At 45.7% G+C, this 13,897-nt stretch overlaps 1 non-coding gene and 2 pseudogenes across 1 annotated transcript; all 3 read right to left on the bottom strand.

The window, feature by feature from the left end:
• Positions 1-1,384: 1,384 nt before the first annotated feature.
• LOC148996576 (U2 spliceosomal RNA) lies at positions 1,385-1,557 on the bottom strand (annotated as a pseudogene).
• A 6,566-nt stretch (positions 1,558-8,123) lies between these two features.
• LOC148996575 (U1 spliceosomal RNA) lies at positions 8,124-8,288 on the bottom strand. The gene has a single exon (XR_016150387.1). It is a non-coding gene; the product is annotated as a U1 spliceosomal RNA (small nuclear RNA).
• Positions 8,289-8,619: 331 nt separating this feature from the next.
• On the bottom strand, positions 8,620-8,792 carry LOC148996574 (U2 spliceosomal RNA; annotated as a pseudogene).
• Positions 8,793-13,897: the final 5,105 nt, after the last annotated feature.

Genomic DNA, 13,897 nt, shown 5'->3' with positions numbered 1-13,897 from the left:
GGGAAAAAAGAACTCTTGACAAGTCTATCAGATCTTCTTTTAGAGAGGAGGGTGCAGGGACTTCGACTAATCCATGAGGATGTAGTGAAGGACTTATACTAGGTTCTCCCTGTGTAATCGTAACATCCTGGGCACCATCTTGATGGGTTACAAAGGGAAATCCACTTCTGATGTTGTTTTCTGGGTCTTCAAAATCCACCATATTCCGTCCTTCTTCACGATCTTGTTGTTTTATTTTGTTGGAGTAAGCATGAGGGCAATCACGAAACCTATGATCTTCGGCCCCGCATAGGTTGCATTTCTTTGGTAGCTGACAATCCTTAGAGCTATGGTCTTTACTATTACAGTGTCTGCAGATTACCATTTCACAATTCGCTGCTATATGGTTCAAGGAGCCACATTTCCTACATTCCTTTGGTTGCCCATTATAGAAAACATAGCCCCTAATTGGGCCTAATTGGATTAGTGCGGGCAGGTGATGGTAATTACCTTCTGCATCTTTCCTCAAACGTACTTGGAATTTGGAAGCTCCAGTCTTTATCCCATCCTCATCTCTCATCAAAGAAGTATTTAAGATGGTACAGTGCATAGAGAGCCAAGTGGTAACATCTTCAATTTTAATCCTTTCAGAATGTATCAAGACAGTCACAGTTCTGATATCTCTTTCAGATAAAGGGGTCAAGAGAATTTTCTGGAAACAAGGAGTTGTGCTCTTCTTGGAATTAAATCTATTCACACAGAGTTCATAAGAAGAAAAGGTGGTAAAAACCACTTCAAAAATCTTCCTACCAGGAAAGGCAAAGATGTAATCCAGTTGTGAGGGTTGAAAACCGAGTTCTGTCTGTAATATTCTCCTACTGAAATTCAGTCGGTCCATCTCCAGTCCTTCCAGTAACTCGAATTTGACCGTATTCCTTCGCACCAAAACGGTCGACATGTTGTTCTATTAGGTATTAAACCCAAGCAAAAAACGAGAAAACAGAACAATCAGCAATAGGCCGCCCTGGGTGAACCACCTTCCTGATCATGGTGTCTCCCCTGCCAGGTAAGTATGAATTCCCAGGCCTTCAGTCAGAAGCACCCTGTCCCTCTCCCCAATCCTCACCAGCGGTTTGCCAGTCAAAAAAGGGGCTTTTTTTTTTTTTTTGCACGCTCCGCATCCGGCTCCATGAGCCATAAATGTACATAATGCGCCGTCCCCGAATAGTGGACGGATCAGATGTTAAACCGACAGAGGAACAGGGGTTCCTTTTTGTCTTGTTTTTACACCACAATTCTACCCAGGCTAGTATAGCACATGATCACCTACAACACCCACTCACACTAGCTCCATTATCACCTTCTGCCACACAAGACCACTACATTTCTTTCATTGAACACGTTAGGAGGGTGCACCGTTCCCAGAAGTACTGCAATACCGGGTCGATGCGTGGAGTGGACGGAGCAAGCCCCTATTCCATCTCCCAGGACCAAAAATCAATTTAATATGTGGTGCCCGGGTAGGGCACGTATCAGATATTAAACTGATAAGAACAGATTTTTCTTTCGAAAAGTTTTATTGTCACAGTGTCATTCCATTATTTCCATTTGCATGTACATTTTTTCTTTTAGATCACATTTTTACACATATTAAAAGGGACACATTATTTACTGTTAAAAGTTTCTTGTGTTTGTGTGTTGTGTAAAAAGTCCATGTATGTTTTAAAAGACAGGTAAATGGTTCAAATAATAGGAATAAAACAATAAAACATGTCAGATAAAAAACAATAAAACAATAAATTATGCCACATAAAACATCTCTTGTACAGGATCGAGGGTGAGTCCCTATCAAGAATGTCCATTCACTCCAGGTCTCCAGAACAGGCCTCGGACTCCCCGCTTCCAGTGCCCAGCGGAGATCCCCTCTCCTCCGGCCCGCTGGCCCGCTGTTCCCGTAGCCAGAGTGGTGAGGGTGCATCTACGGGCAGCCAGGTACGGTGGCGGCCGGGACCCTCTCCGTGTGACCCCGGCCCCCCCATCCGAATAACGACGTGCGGCCCACCCTGCAGCGTTGATCTTATTCTTTGCTCGCACGCGTGGAGGGGGACCGTCACGCGTTTCCCCACCAGCAGGTTTCTGGTGGCCCAGATGGCATCCTTTATATGGTTGAGGGTGAGCCAGAGCGAGGCAAACGTTGGTGGTGTCAACTCCTTCAAGCCCTGACCCACCCCCAGGATGGCGAGCTTGTAGTCCACCTGGGCCCGACCCGCCGGCAGGCACGGGAAAAACAGGGGGCCGGTCTTGGCCCACAGGTCCCGCGCAGCGCCGCACTCCCAGAGCAGATGTTGGACGGTCTCCGGGGAACCACATCCGGACCGTGGGCAGGTGGGGTTTTTGGCCATGCCTCTGGAGTGCATGACCGCCCTGACCGGGAGGATCTCATGAGCCACCATCCACGACAAGTCCTTGAGCCTGTTCTGGAGAGCTGGGTGGGCTGCGTTCCTCCAAACGTCTTTGGCCTCACCTAGTGTGAGGCCTGGAACTGGACTCACCGATTCTCGATCCTGCACAAGAGAGACAAGAGACTTGTGGTTAGTTAAAATAGTGGCATCATTTGTTTCTAAAAGGTATTTCTTTAAAAATGTCTTAATAAAAAGATGTTCTTTTGACAAATTAAAAGACACTGGACTTTTAAGATCAATGGGTAAAATTTTCAAGCTTCTTAGGTATGACCCCATCCAGAATCGGGTCATGGCTGCTGTCTTGTGTTCTCTGGATGGGGTCAGTGCATACTGGATGTGGAGGGCGGCAAAGCGGCTGCCTAAAAACAGGTGGGGGTCTGGGAGGCCTTTCCCGCCATTCTCTTTTTTCTTTTTGACGACCTCCCTCTTGAGTCTTTCCCACTTGGACCCCCACAGGAAGTAAAATACCGCCCTCTCCAACTTGGCTAGGAATCGTCTTGGGGGACTAAAAACAGAACAGACAAGTAAAATCAGTGGTAAAATCACAGCTTTAAAAATTAAAATCTTGCCTTCTAGCGTCAGTTGTCTTAGTCCCCAAAAGCCCAGTCTTTGCCTAACTTTCCCTAACATGTCAGTCCAGTTACCTTGTCCTCCACCCTCCCTGTCAAATTTCACACCTAAAATTTTCAAATCATTTTCTTTAAAATCCAAATCTAGTCCTCCTGTGTCCATGTCGCCCCACGGCCCGAAGAGCAGGGCCTCGGACTTACTCCTGTTAAGCTTGGCGCCCGAGGCCCGACCGTACCAGTCAGTCAAGTCCATTGCTCTTCGTACTGATAAAAGGTCAGTCGCTAAAAGAGTCACGTCATCCATATATAAAACACAGGTCGCCGTCAGTCCACCAGTTCCTGGGATGTCTAGTCCTTTAATCCATTTATCCCTTCTCAAGATCTGTGCCAGTGGCTCAATACAAGCCACATACAGAAGGGGAGATAAAGGACACCCCTGACGGACACCGCTGTGGATATTTACAGCTTTGGAAAGATGCCCATTTACAAGAAATTTGCTGCTTAAGCCCTCATACAGCAGCCCCACCCAAGCTATAAACCTCTCTGGAAAGCCCATTTTTTGCAGTACCTGAAAGAGGTACTGGTGCGAGACCCGATCAAAGGCTTTTTCAAAATCTAAATTTAGGGCTACAAGCCGGATGTTTCTGTCTCTCGCATAACAGATGGCATCTCTAATCAGAACTAGGCTGTCTGTTATCTTTCTTCTGGGCACAGCGCAAGCTTGATCCGGGTGGATTACGTCCTCTAAAACGGTCGACATACGTGTAGCTAAAATTTTACTAAAAAGTTTGCAATCAAAATTTAAAAGAGTGATAGGTCTCCAATTTTTTAAGTCAGTCCGGTCACCTTTTTTGTAAAGTAAAGAAACTATCCCTATTCTAAAACTGTCCGGAAGTCTGTCAAGGGTCTCAAAGTCCTTAAAAACAGTCAGTAATTCGTGAGCTAAAATGTCCCAAAAGGTAAGATAAAACTCCAGGGGGAGTCCATCTGCCCCTGGGGATTTACCCCTCTTAAAACCTTTCAGTGCTTTTTGAGTTTCTAAAATGGTAAAATCTTGTATTAAAAGCTCATTTGGACTCTTTACTTCCTTGACTAAAAAATTTAAAACTTCCTTTAGAGTGGTGTCATGTACATCTTTTGGACTGTATAACTCTTGGTAAAAATACTCAACCCCTTTTAAAATTTCATCTGTTGTTTTTACGTCCCTCCCTTCTACTTTTACACTAGTTATAGCCCCTCCCCTTGTTAATATCTTTTTAAAAAAATACCTAGTACATTTTTCACCTTCTTCTATCTCTCTCTCTTTACTTCTTAAAATAAACCCTTTACTTTGATAACTAGATAAAACTGACATTTCTTTCTTGACCTCTTTCATTTCGTCATTAAAATCAAAACCATTATTAAAAAGATTAAAATATCTTTGTAGTCTTTTTTGCAGCCCCATCATGTATCTCTTTTCCCTATTCTTCTTGTCCCTTCCTACTTTCCTAAAAAACTGTCTTGTCCGGTCCTTTACCATCTCCCACCACTGTGCGCGTGTATCGTAAAAGTCTTGGAGGGTCTGCCATTGGCTGAACTGCTCCCTATATTCCTTTACTACATCCTCATCTTCTAAGAGGGAGCAGTTCAGCTTCCACAGCCCTCCCCCTACCGTCACACCTGTGGGCAGTGAAAGGGTGGAAGACAGCATTAAGTGGTCAGAAAAGAAAAGGGGGGTGACTGTAGCATCGGTTGGCGGGCAGTCTCTTGTAAAAATATAGTCGATGCGAGAGGCTCTGGAGCCATCACTACTGAACCAAGTGTAGCCCTCCTCTCTTTGATGCACATTTTTAAAACAGTCGACTAATTTAAAATCTCTCACCAAGCCCTGCAATAAAACCGTTGTCTTATCTACTTTAAAATCCTCTCCTACCCTCTTCCTATCTTTTTTTGATAAAACACAGTTAAAATCCCCTGCCACCACTAGGGGAGCCCTACCTAACATGTGGGACTGCAAGTCTTCTAAAAGCTCATACCTTTCACTTTTACCTGTAAAACCATACACATTAAGAACATTTAAATCTCTACCTAAAAAACTCAGATTTGCTAAAAGAGCCCGCCCTTCCCTCACCACTGTGCTGCCCTTCACCAAGATATGGGGATTTTTTATTAAAATAGCAACACCGTCATTTTTGTTTTGGTTTGATCCGCTCCATATGGAGGGACCAGGGAGCCATAATTCCTCCATCTTTGTGTACCTATTTAAAAAGGGCAAAGCACACTCTTGTATTAAAAACAAATCTGATTTACAAGTATTTAAAAAGGATAAAATGCTCTGTACTCGTATGGTGGACCTCACACTTCTTACATTGATGGTTGAGATTGTGAGGGTCATGAGCAGTAAGGTAAAAAAGGTATGAGACATTTAAAATAGAAGACAATAAAAGACTACAATAAAATCATTAAAATCATGTGATTTCTTGTGGCAATTGCCTTACCCTCCTCCCAGATGGACTGGGGTCGGGGAGGCAAATGCTTACCACCTCCGGGGCTGCAGAGGAAACCTCTTGCAGCTCTTTTGGTGATGATGTTCTTAGCTTTACGTGCAAAAAGGACACCTCATTTGGGGATTCTAGGGGCCACACACGCTCCAGATCATCCAAAAAGGAAATATCTGAGCGATGTGCAGCCCTAGCTTTTTTCTCCTCTGTGTCAAACAGAGGAGATCCCGCAGGCCTTTTTTGCACCTGAGCATTTGGGAGTGAAAGCTCAGTTTCACTCCCACTGGTTTCTAAAACCACATCCGGAACCGTTTCTAATGAAGAATCTGTTTCTTCCTGCATCTCATCTCCTTCCTTATCTTTCACAGTGGTGGTGGCTGTTTGAATGTTTGACTCTGCCCCTGTGGCCGCCCCACTTCCTTCTTCTACCCCAATCCCTGAGGCTGGCAGGGGAGTTGCAATTCCCGCCAAAACCTCAGGGACCGCCTCCTCCTCCCTTTGTTCCTTTGTTTGGTGTGCTTGCGGGGCGGCCATTTTAAGCTTGTTGGCAAAACTTTTAGGGCAGTCTCTGTAGAGATGGGATGATTCTCCACAAAGATTGCACCGCCTGCCATTGGTACAGTTTTCAAAACTGTGACCAATTTCTTTGCACTTCCCACATACTAGTTCTTGGCATGCTTCGGCGAGATGCCCAACTCTTCCACATTTTCTACACAGCTTAGGCATTCCTTGATAGTGTATGTAGCCTCTGTTTTCTCCCAGCACAATCATAGAAGGCAGATGTTTCAGGCCCTGGTAGCCCCCAGCGTCTTCCCATTGTTTAATGGGAATCCGCCAGGAGCAATTCCAAATGCCATCCTCATCTAGCACTTTGACAGGCTGACTTCTAACAGTGCAAAATCTACCCAGCCAGACACAAATATCATCTCCAGTCACTGTTTCATTAAACATCCTGACAATCACTGTTTTAAGAGTGTTATCAGAAAGTTTCTCCACAGTGAACATGGAGAACTGGGCCTTAACAGTTTCAAACCGTTGCCAAAAATCATTTAGCAGGGAAGCAGCCTTAAAGCTAACATCAAATCCTTTGTTCAGGGGCAGAGTCATCAAACAATTCAAGTCCTCGGGCTTAAAATGTAAGGTCTTTTGGATCAGCTTCCTGGAAAAGTCCATGCGGGACATACCCAGGAGCTTCCCCTCGACCTCTCTAAATAAAAACCGCACGCTGTGGTGCCTCCGCACACCGGCACGAGCTGCCGACATGGTGGAGGCACCAACAGCCTAAAACTTTAAAAACCCAATAAATATTAAATAAATAGACAATAAATAAATAAATAAATAAATAGATAAAAAGGTCTTACCTTAAAACTGAGCAGGAGTAAAATCAGCAGGTTCAATCTACCTCTCAAGAGATGTGTGGCTCGGGATACCAGAAGATCTCGAGCCAAGAACCTCCAAGAGGCGATCGCAGTCTCAACCGTCTGACAAGATACTTGATCTTAGCCAAAAGGCCGAGAAGCGATGACGCAGCGACGCCGAGGCGGGGGAGCCGGCAAAGGCCACGCCCACCTGGGCCGCGGCGAGAGGGTCTAAGGTCGCCGGCAAACAAGCTCAGCTCAGATTGGTTGACACCGAAAATGGATCACAACAGAGTGCACAGCACGACACTCTGGAGTGCAACCTGGGATTTTGGATCATCAACATTCCGCCTTAAAAGTGAGCGGGCAGACCAAAGCGTCCGTGGTAGAGACTTGAAACTCTGAGGGATGGTAGGACCGGCCCGGTACTACAACCTCACCAAGGCTCGCCCCGATCGGCCCCAAGGTGGCGCTGCAGCGATCAAAAGTACGAAATGGCTCGTAACTCCTCGACCGTCGGTCGCAGACCCAAGTGTCTTACATCACCGGAATCCTTGGCTCGAGCCGAACAAGATGCATGCCTCGGATTGGGTGGTCGCGCTGGCGAGATTTTCGGGTATTTTGGATTTTCTGAAAAACCTACTTTTGCACACTAGTCCTAGGTTTTTTGCCCGATCTGACCCAAACCGGTGCAGAAAGATTCTCTGGAGTCTGACTGCCAACAGGGATCGGGAAACAGTTGGAATTTCCATCCACGTTGGCGACGGTACGCCAAAACGTTGGGGGTGGGCGAGGCGGGCTTTACTTGAACGGCTATAACTCTCCAACGGAATGAGACAATTGCACCCAACTCGGTACACCTGTGTACGGGCTCAGCCCGTGGTCACGTGAAGAGGAATGCGGCGACTGGCCACTTGGTGGCGCTGTAAACAGAAAAAAACACAACATGGGTGGCTGTATATCACGTGACGTTTCACACGTGCACAATGTTTTCATACCACATGATAGAACTCCTCATTCCGAACAACTTTGCCTCCAGGACAACTGCTGTGAACTAAGTCGTCCGTCAAATATGGGAGACTATTTGAAGAATTGAGGAGAAAAAAGAAAACCCTCCTCACACAGACCGGTCCTAGACTGTTTCGTATCTCTCGAGCAACCGCCGCAGTTCAACTCTCTGGACTGCCTCTGGATATTGAAGAAGTGGAGAAAAAAAACAAAACAAAAGAACCTCAAGTGGAGCTTTAACAATCTGCCCTTTTAACCAGTGTTGTCCAGGGGAGAGCGCGAACGCAGTCCCCCACTACCATAAATTATGCAGTCGAGATTCCCACATTTGGGGAATTCGCAGGGGTCAGCACAACCCAGAGTGCAATGGCCGAGCCTCGCCCTGGGTGAACCACCTTCCTGATCATGGTGTCTCCCCTGCCAGGTAAGTATGAATTCCCAGGCCTTCAGTCAGAAGCACCCTGTCCCTCTCCCCAATCCTCACCAGCGGTTTGCCAGTCAAAAAAGGGGCTTTTTTTTTTTTTTTGCACGCTCCGCATCCGGCTCCATGAGCCATAAATGTACATAATGCGCCGTCCCCGAATAGTGGACGGATCAGATGTTAAACCGACAGAGGAACAGGGGTTCCTTTTTGTCTTGTTTTTACACCACAATTCTACCCAGGCTAGTATAGCACATGATCACCTACAACACCCACTCACACTAGCTCCATTATCACCTTCTGCCACACAAGACCACTACATTTCTTTCATTGAACACGTTAGGAGGGTGCACCGTTCCCAGAAGTACTGCAATACCGGGTCGATGCGTGGAGTGGACGGAGCAAGCCCCTATTCCATCTCCCAGGACCAAAAATCAATTTAATATGTGGTGCCCGGGTAGGGCACGTATCAGATATTAAACTGATAAGAACAGATTTTTCTTTCGAAAAGTTTTATTGTCACAGTGTCATTCCATTATTTCCATTTGCATGTACATTTTTTCTTTTAGATCACATTTTTACACATATTAAAAGGGACACATTATTTACTGTTAAAAGTTTCTTGTGTTTGTGTGTTGTGTAAAAAGTCCATGTATGTTTTAAAAGACAGGTAAATGGTTCAAATAATAGGAATAAAACAATAAAACATGTCAGATAAAAAACAATAAAACAATAAATTATGCCACATAAAACATCTCTTGTACAGGATCGAGGGTGAGTCCCTATCAAGAATGTCCATTCACTCCAGGTCTCCAGAACAGGCCTCGGACTCCCCGCTTCCAGTGCCCAGCGGAGATCCCCTCTCCTCCGGCCCGCTGGCCCGCTGTTCCCGTAGCCAGAGTGGTGAGGGTGCATCTACGGGCAGCCAGGTACGGTGGCGGCCGGGACCCTCTCCGTGTGACCCCGGCCCCCCCATCCGAATAACGACGTGCGGCCCACCCTGCAGCGTTGATCTTATTCTTTGCTCGCACGCGTGGAGGGGGACCGTCACGCGTTTCCCCACCAGCAGGTTTCTGGTGGCCCAGATGGCATCCTTTATATGGTTGAGGGTGAGCCAGAGCGAGGCAAACGTTGGTGGTGTCAACTCCTTCAAGCCCTGACCCACCCCCAGGATGGCGAGCTTGTAGTCCACCTGGGCCCGACCCGCCGGCAGGCACGGGAAAAACAGGGGGCCGGTCTTGGCCCACAGGTCCCGCGCAGCGCCGCACTCCCAGAGCAGATGTTGGACGGTCTCCGGGGAACCACATCCGGACCGTGGGCAGGTGGGGTTTTTGGCCATGCCTCTGGAGTGCATGACCGCCCTGACCGGGAGGATCTCATGAGCCACCATCCACGACAAGTCCTTGAGCCTGTTCTGGAGAGCTGGGTGGGCTGCGTTCCTCCAAACGTCTTTGGCCTCACCTAGTGTGAGGCCTGGAACTGGACTCACCGATTCTCGATCCTGCACAAGAGAGACAAGAGACTTGTGGTTAGTTAAAATAGTGGCATCATTTGTTTCTAAAAGGTATTTCTTTAAAAATGTCTTAATAAAAAGATGTTCTTTTGACAAATTAAAAGACACTGGACTTTTAAGATCAATGGGTAAAATTTTCAAGCTTCTTAGGTATGACCCCATCCAGAATCGGGTCATGGCTGCTGTCTTGTGTTCTCTGGATGGGGTCAGTGCATACTGGATGTGGAGGGCGGCAAAGCGGCTGCCTAAAAACAGGTGGGGGTCTGGGAGGCCTTTCCCGCCATTCTCTTTTTTCTTTTTGACGACCTCCCTCTTGAGTCTTTCCCACTTGGACCCCCACAGGAAGTAAAATACCGCCCTCTCCAACTTGGCTAGGAATCGTCTTGGGGGACTAAAAACAGAACAGACAAGTAAAATCAGTGGTAAAATCACAGCTTTAAAAATTAAAATCTTGCCTTCTAGCGTCAGTTGTCTTAGTCCCCAAAAGCCCAGTCTTTGCCTAACTTTCCCTAACATGTCAGTCCAGTTACCTTGTCCTCCACCCTCCCTGTCAAATTTCACACCTAAAATTTTCAAATCATTTTCTTTAAAATCCAAATCTAGTCCTCCTGTGTCCATGTCGCCCCACGGCCCGAAGAGCAGGGCCTCGGACTTACTCCTGTTAAGCTTGGCGCCCGAGGCCCGACCGTACCAGTCAGTCAAGTCCATTGCTCTTCGTACTGATAAAAGGTCAGTCGCTAAAAGAGTCACGTCATCCATATATAAAACACAGGTCGCCGTCAGTCCACCAGTTCCTGGGATGTCTAGTCCTTTAATCCATTTATCCCTTCTCAAGATCTGTGCCAGTGGCTCAATACAAGCCACATACAGAAGGGGAGATAAAGGACACCCCTGACGGACACCGCTGTGGATATTTACAGCTTTGGAAAGATGCCCATTTACAAGAAATTTGCTGCTTAAGCCCTCATACAGCAGCCCCACCCAAGCTATAAACCTCTCTGGAAAGCCCATTTTTTGCAGTACCTGAAAGAGGTACTGGTGCGAGACCCGATCAAAGGCTTTTTCAAAATCTAAATTTAGGGCTACAAGCCGGATGTTTCTGTCTCTCGCATAACAGATGGCATCTCTAATCAGAACTAGGCTGTCTGTTATCTTTCTTCTGGGCACAGCGCAAGCTTGATCCGGGTGGATTACGTCCTCTAAAACGGTCGACATACGTGTAGCTAAAATTTTACTAAAAAGTTTGCAATCAAAATTTAAAAGAGTGATAGGTCTCCAATTTTTTAAGTCAGTCCGGTCACCTTTTTTGTAAAGTAAAGAAACTATCCCTATTCTAAAACTGTCCGGAAGTCTGTCAAGGGTCTCAAAGTCCTTAAAAACAGTCAGTAATTCGTGAGCTAAAATGTCCCAAAAGGTAAGATAAAACTCCAGGGGGAGTCCATCTGCCCCTGGGGATTTACCCCTCTTAAAACCTTTCAGTGCTTTTTGAGTTTCTAAAATGGTAAAATCTTGTATTAAAAGCTCATTTGGACTCTTTACTTCCTTGACTAAAAAATTTAAAACTTCCTTTAGAGTGGTGTCATGTACATCTTTTGGACTGTATAACTCTTGGTAAAAATACTCAACCCCTTTTAAAATTTCATCTGTTGTTTTTACGTCCCTCCCTTCTACTTTTACACTAGTTATAGCCCCTCCCCTTGTTAATATCTTTTTAAAAAAATACCTAGTACATTTTTCACCTTCTTCTATCTCTCTCTCTTTACTTCTTAAAATAAACCCTTTACTTTGATAACTAGATAAAACTGACATTTCTTTCTTGACCTCTTTCATTTCGTCATTAAAATCAAAACCATTATTAAAAAGATTAAAATATCTTTGTAGTCTTTTTTGCAGCCCCATCATGTATCTCTTTTCCCTATTCTTCTTGTCCCTTCCTACTTTCCTAAAAAACTGTCTTGTCCGGTCCTTTACCATCTCCCACCACTGTGCGCGTGTATCGTAAAAGTCTTGGAGGGTCTGCCATTGGCTGAACTGCTCCCTATATTCCTTTACTACATCCTCATCTTCTAAGAGGGAGCAGTTCAGCTTCCACAGCCCTCCCCCTACCGTCACACCTGTGGGCAGTGAAAGGGTGGAAGACAGCATTAAGTGGTCAGAAAAGAAAAGGGGGGTGACTGTAGCATCGGTTGGCGGGCAGTCTCTTGTAAAAATATAGTCGATGCGAGAGGCTCTGGAGCCATCACTACTGAACCAAGTGTAGCCCTCCTCTCTTTGATGCACATTTTTAAAACAGTCGACTAATTTAAAATCTCTCACCAAGCCCTGCAATAAAACCGTTGTCTTATCTACTTTAAAATCCTCTCCTACCCTCTTCCTATCTTTTTTTGATAAAACACAGTTAAAATCCCCTGCCACCACTAGGGGAGCCCTACCTAACATGTGGGACTGCAAGTCTTCTAAAAGCTCATACCTTTCACTTTTACCTGTAAAACCATACACATTAAGAACATTTAAATCTCTACCTAAAAAACTCAGATTTGCTAAAAGAGCCCGCCCTTCCCTCACCACTGTGCTGCCCTTCACCAAGATATGGGGATTTTTTATTAAAATAGCAACACCGTCATTTTTGTTTTGGTTTGATCCGCTCCATATGGAGGGACCAGGGAGCCATAATTCCTCCATCTTTGTGTACCTATTTAAAAAGGGCAAAGCACACTCTTGTATTAAAAACAAATCTGATTTACAAGTATTTAAAAAGGATAAAATGCTCTGTACTCGTATGGTGGACCTCACACTTCTTACATTGATGGTTGAGATTGTGAGGGTCATGAGCAGTAAGGTAAAAAAGGTATGAGACATTTAAAATAGAAGACAATAAAAGACTACAATAAAATCATTAAAATCATGTGATTTCTTGTGGCAATTGCCTTACCCTCCTCCCAGATGGACTGGGGTCGGGGAGGCAAATGCTTACCACCTCCGGGGCTGCAGAGGAAACCTCTTGCAGCTCTTTTGGTGATGATGTTCTTAGCTTTACGTGCAAAAAGGACACCTCATTTGGGGATTCTAGGGGCCACACACGCTCCAGATCATCCAAAAAGGAAATATCTGAGCGATGTGCAGCCCTAGCTTTTTTCTCCTCTGTGTCAAACAGAGGAGATCCCGCAGGCCTTTTTTGCACCTGAGCATTTGGGAGTGAAAGCTCAGTTTCACTCCCACTGGTTTCTAAAACCACATCCGGAACCGTTTCTAATGAAGAATCTGTTTCTTCCTGCATCTCATCTCCTTCCTTATCTTTCACAGTGGTGGTGGCTGTTTGAATGTTTGACTCTGCCCCTGTGGCCGCCCCACTTCCTTCTTCTACCCCAATCCCTGAGGCTGGCAGGGGAGTTGCAATTCCCGCCAAAACCTCAGGGACCGCCTCCTCCTCCCTTTGTTCCTTTGTTTGGTGTGCTTGCGGGGCGGCCATTTTAAGCTTGTTGGCAAAACTTTTAGGGCAGTCTCTGTAGAGATGGGATGATTCTCCACAAAGATTGCACCGCCTGCCATTGGTACAGTTTTCAAAACTGTGACCAATTTCTTTGCACTTCCCACATACTAGTTCTTGGCATGCTTCGGCGAGATGCCCAACTCTTCCACATTTTCTACACAGCTTAGGCATTCCTTGATAGTGTATGTAGCCTCTGTTTTCTCCCAGCACAATCATAGAAGGCAGATGTTTCAGGCCCTGGTAGCCCCCAGCGTCTTCCCATTGTTTAATGGGAATCCGCCAGGAGCAATTCCAAATGCCATCCTCATCTAGCACTTTGACAGGCTGACTTCTAACAGTGCAAAATCTACCCAGCCAGACACAAATATCATCTCCAGTCACTGTTTCATTAAACATCCTGACAATCACTGTTTTAAGAGTGTTATCAGAAAGTTTCTCCACAGTGAACATGGAGAACTGGGCCTTAACAGTTTCAAACCGTTGCCAAAAATCATTTAGCAGGGAAGCAGCCTTAAAGCTAACATCAAATCCTTTGTTCAGGGGCAGAGTCATCAAACAATTCAAGTCCTCGGGCTTAAAATGTAAGGTCTTTTGGATCAGCTTCCTGGAAAAGTCCA

Source organism: Pimephales promelas, chromosome 2 (assembly GCF_988280905.1).
Source record: "Pimephales promelas chromosome 2, fPimPro1.hap1.1, whole genome shotgun sequence".
NCBI classification, from domain to species: domain Eukaryota; kingdom Metazoa; phylum Chordata; class Actinopteri; order Cypriniformes; family Leuciscidae; genus Pimephales; species Pimephales promelas.
The sequence above is the reverse complement of the archived record's forward strand: the minus strand, read 5'-3'. Positions and strand labels throughout refer to the sequence as shown.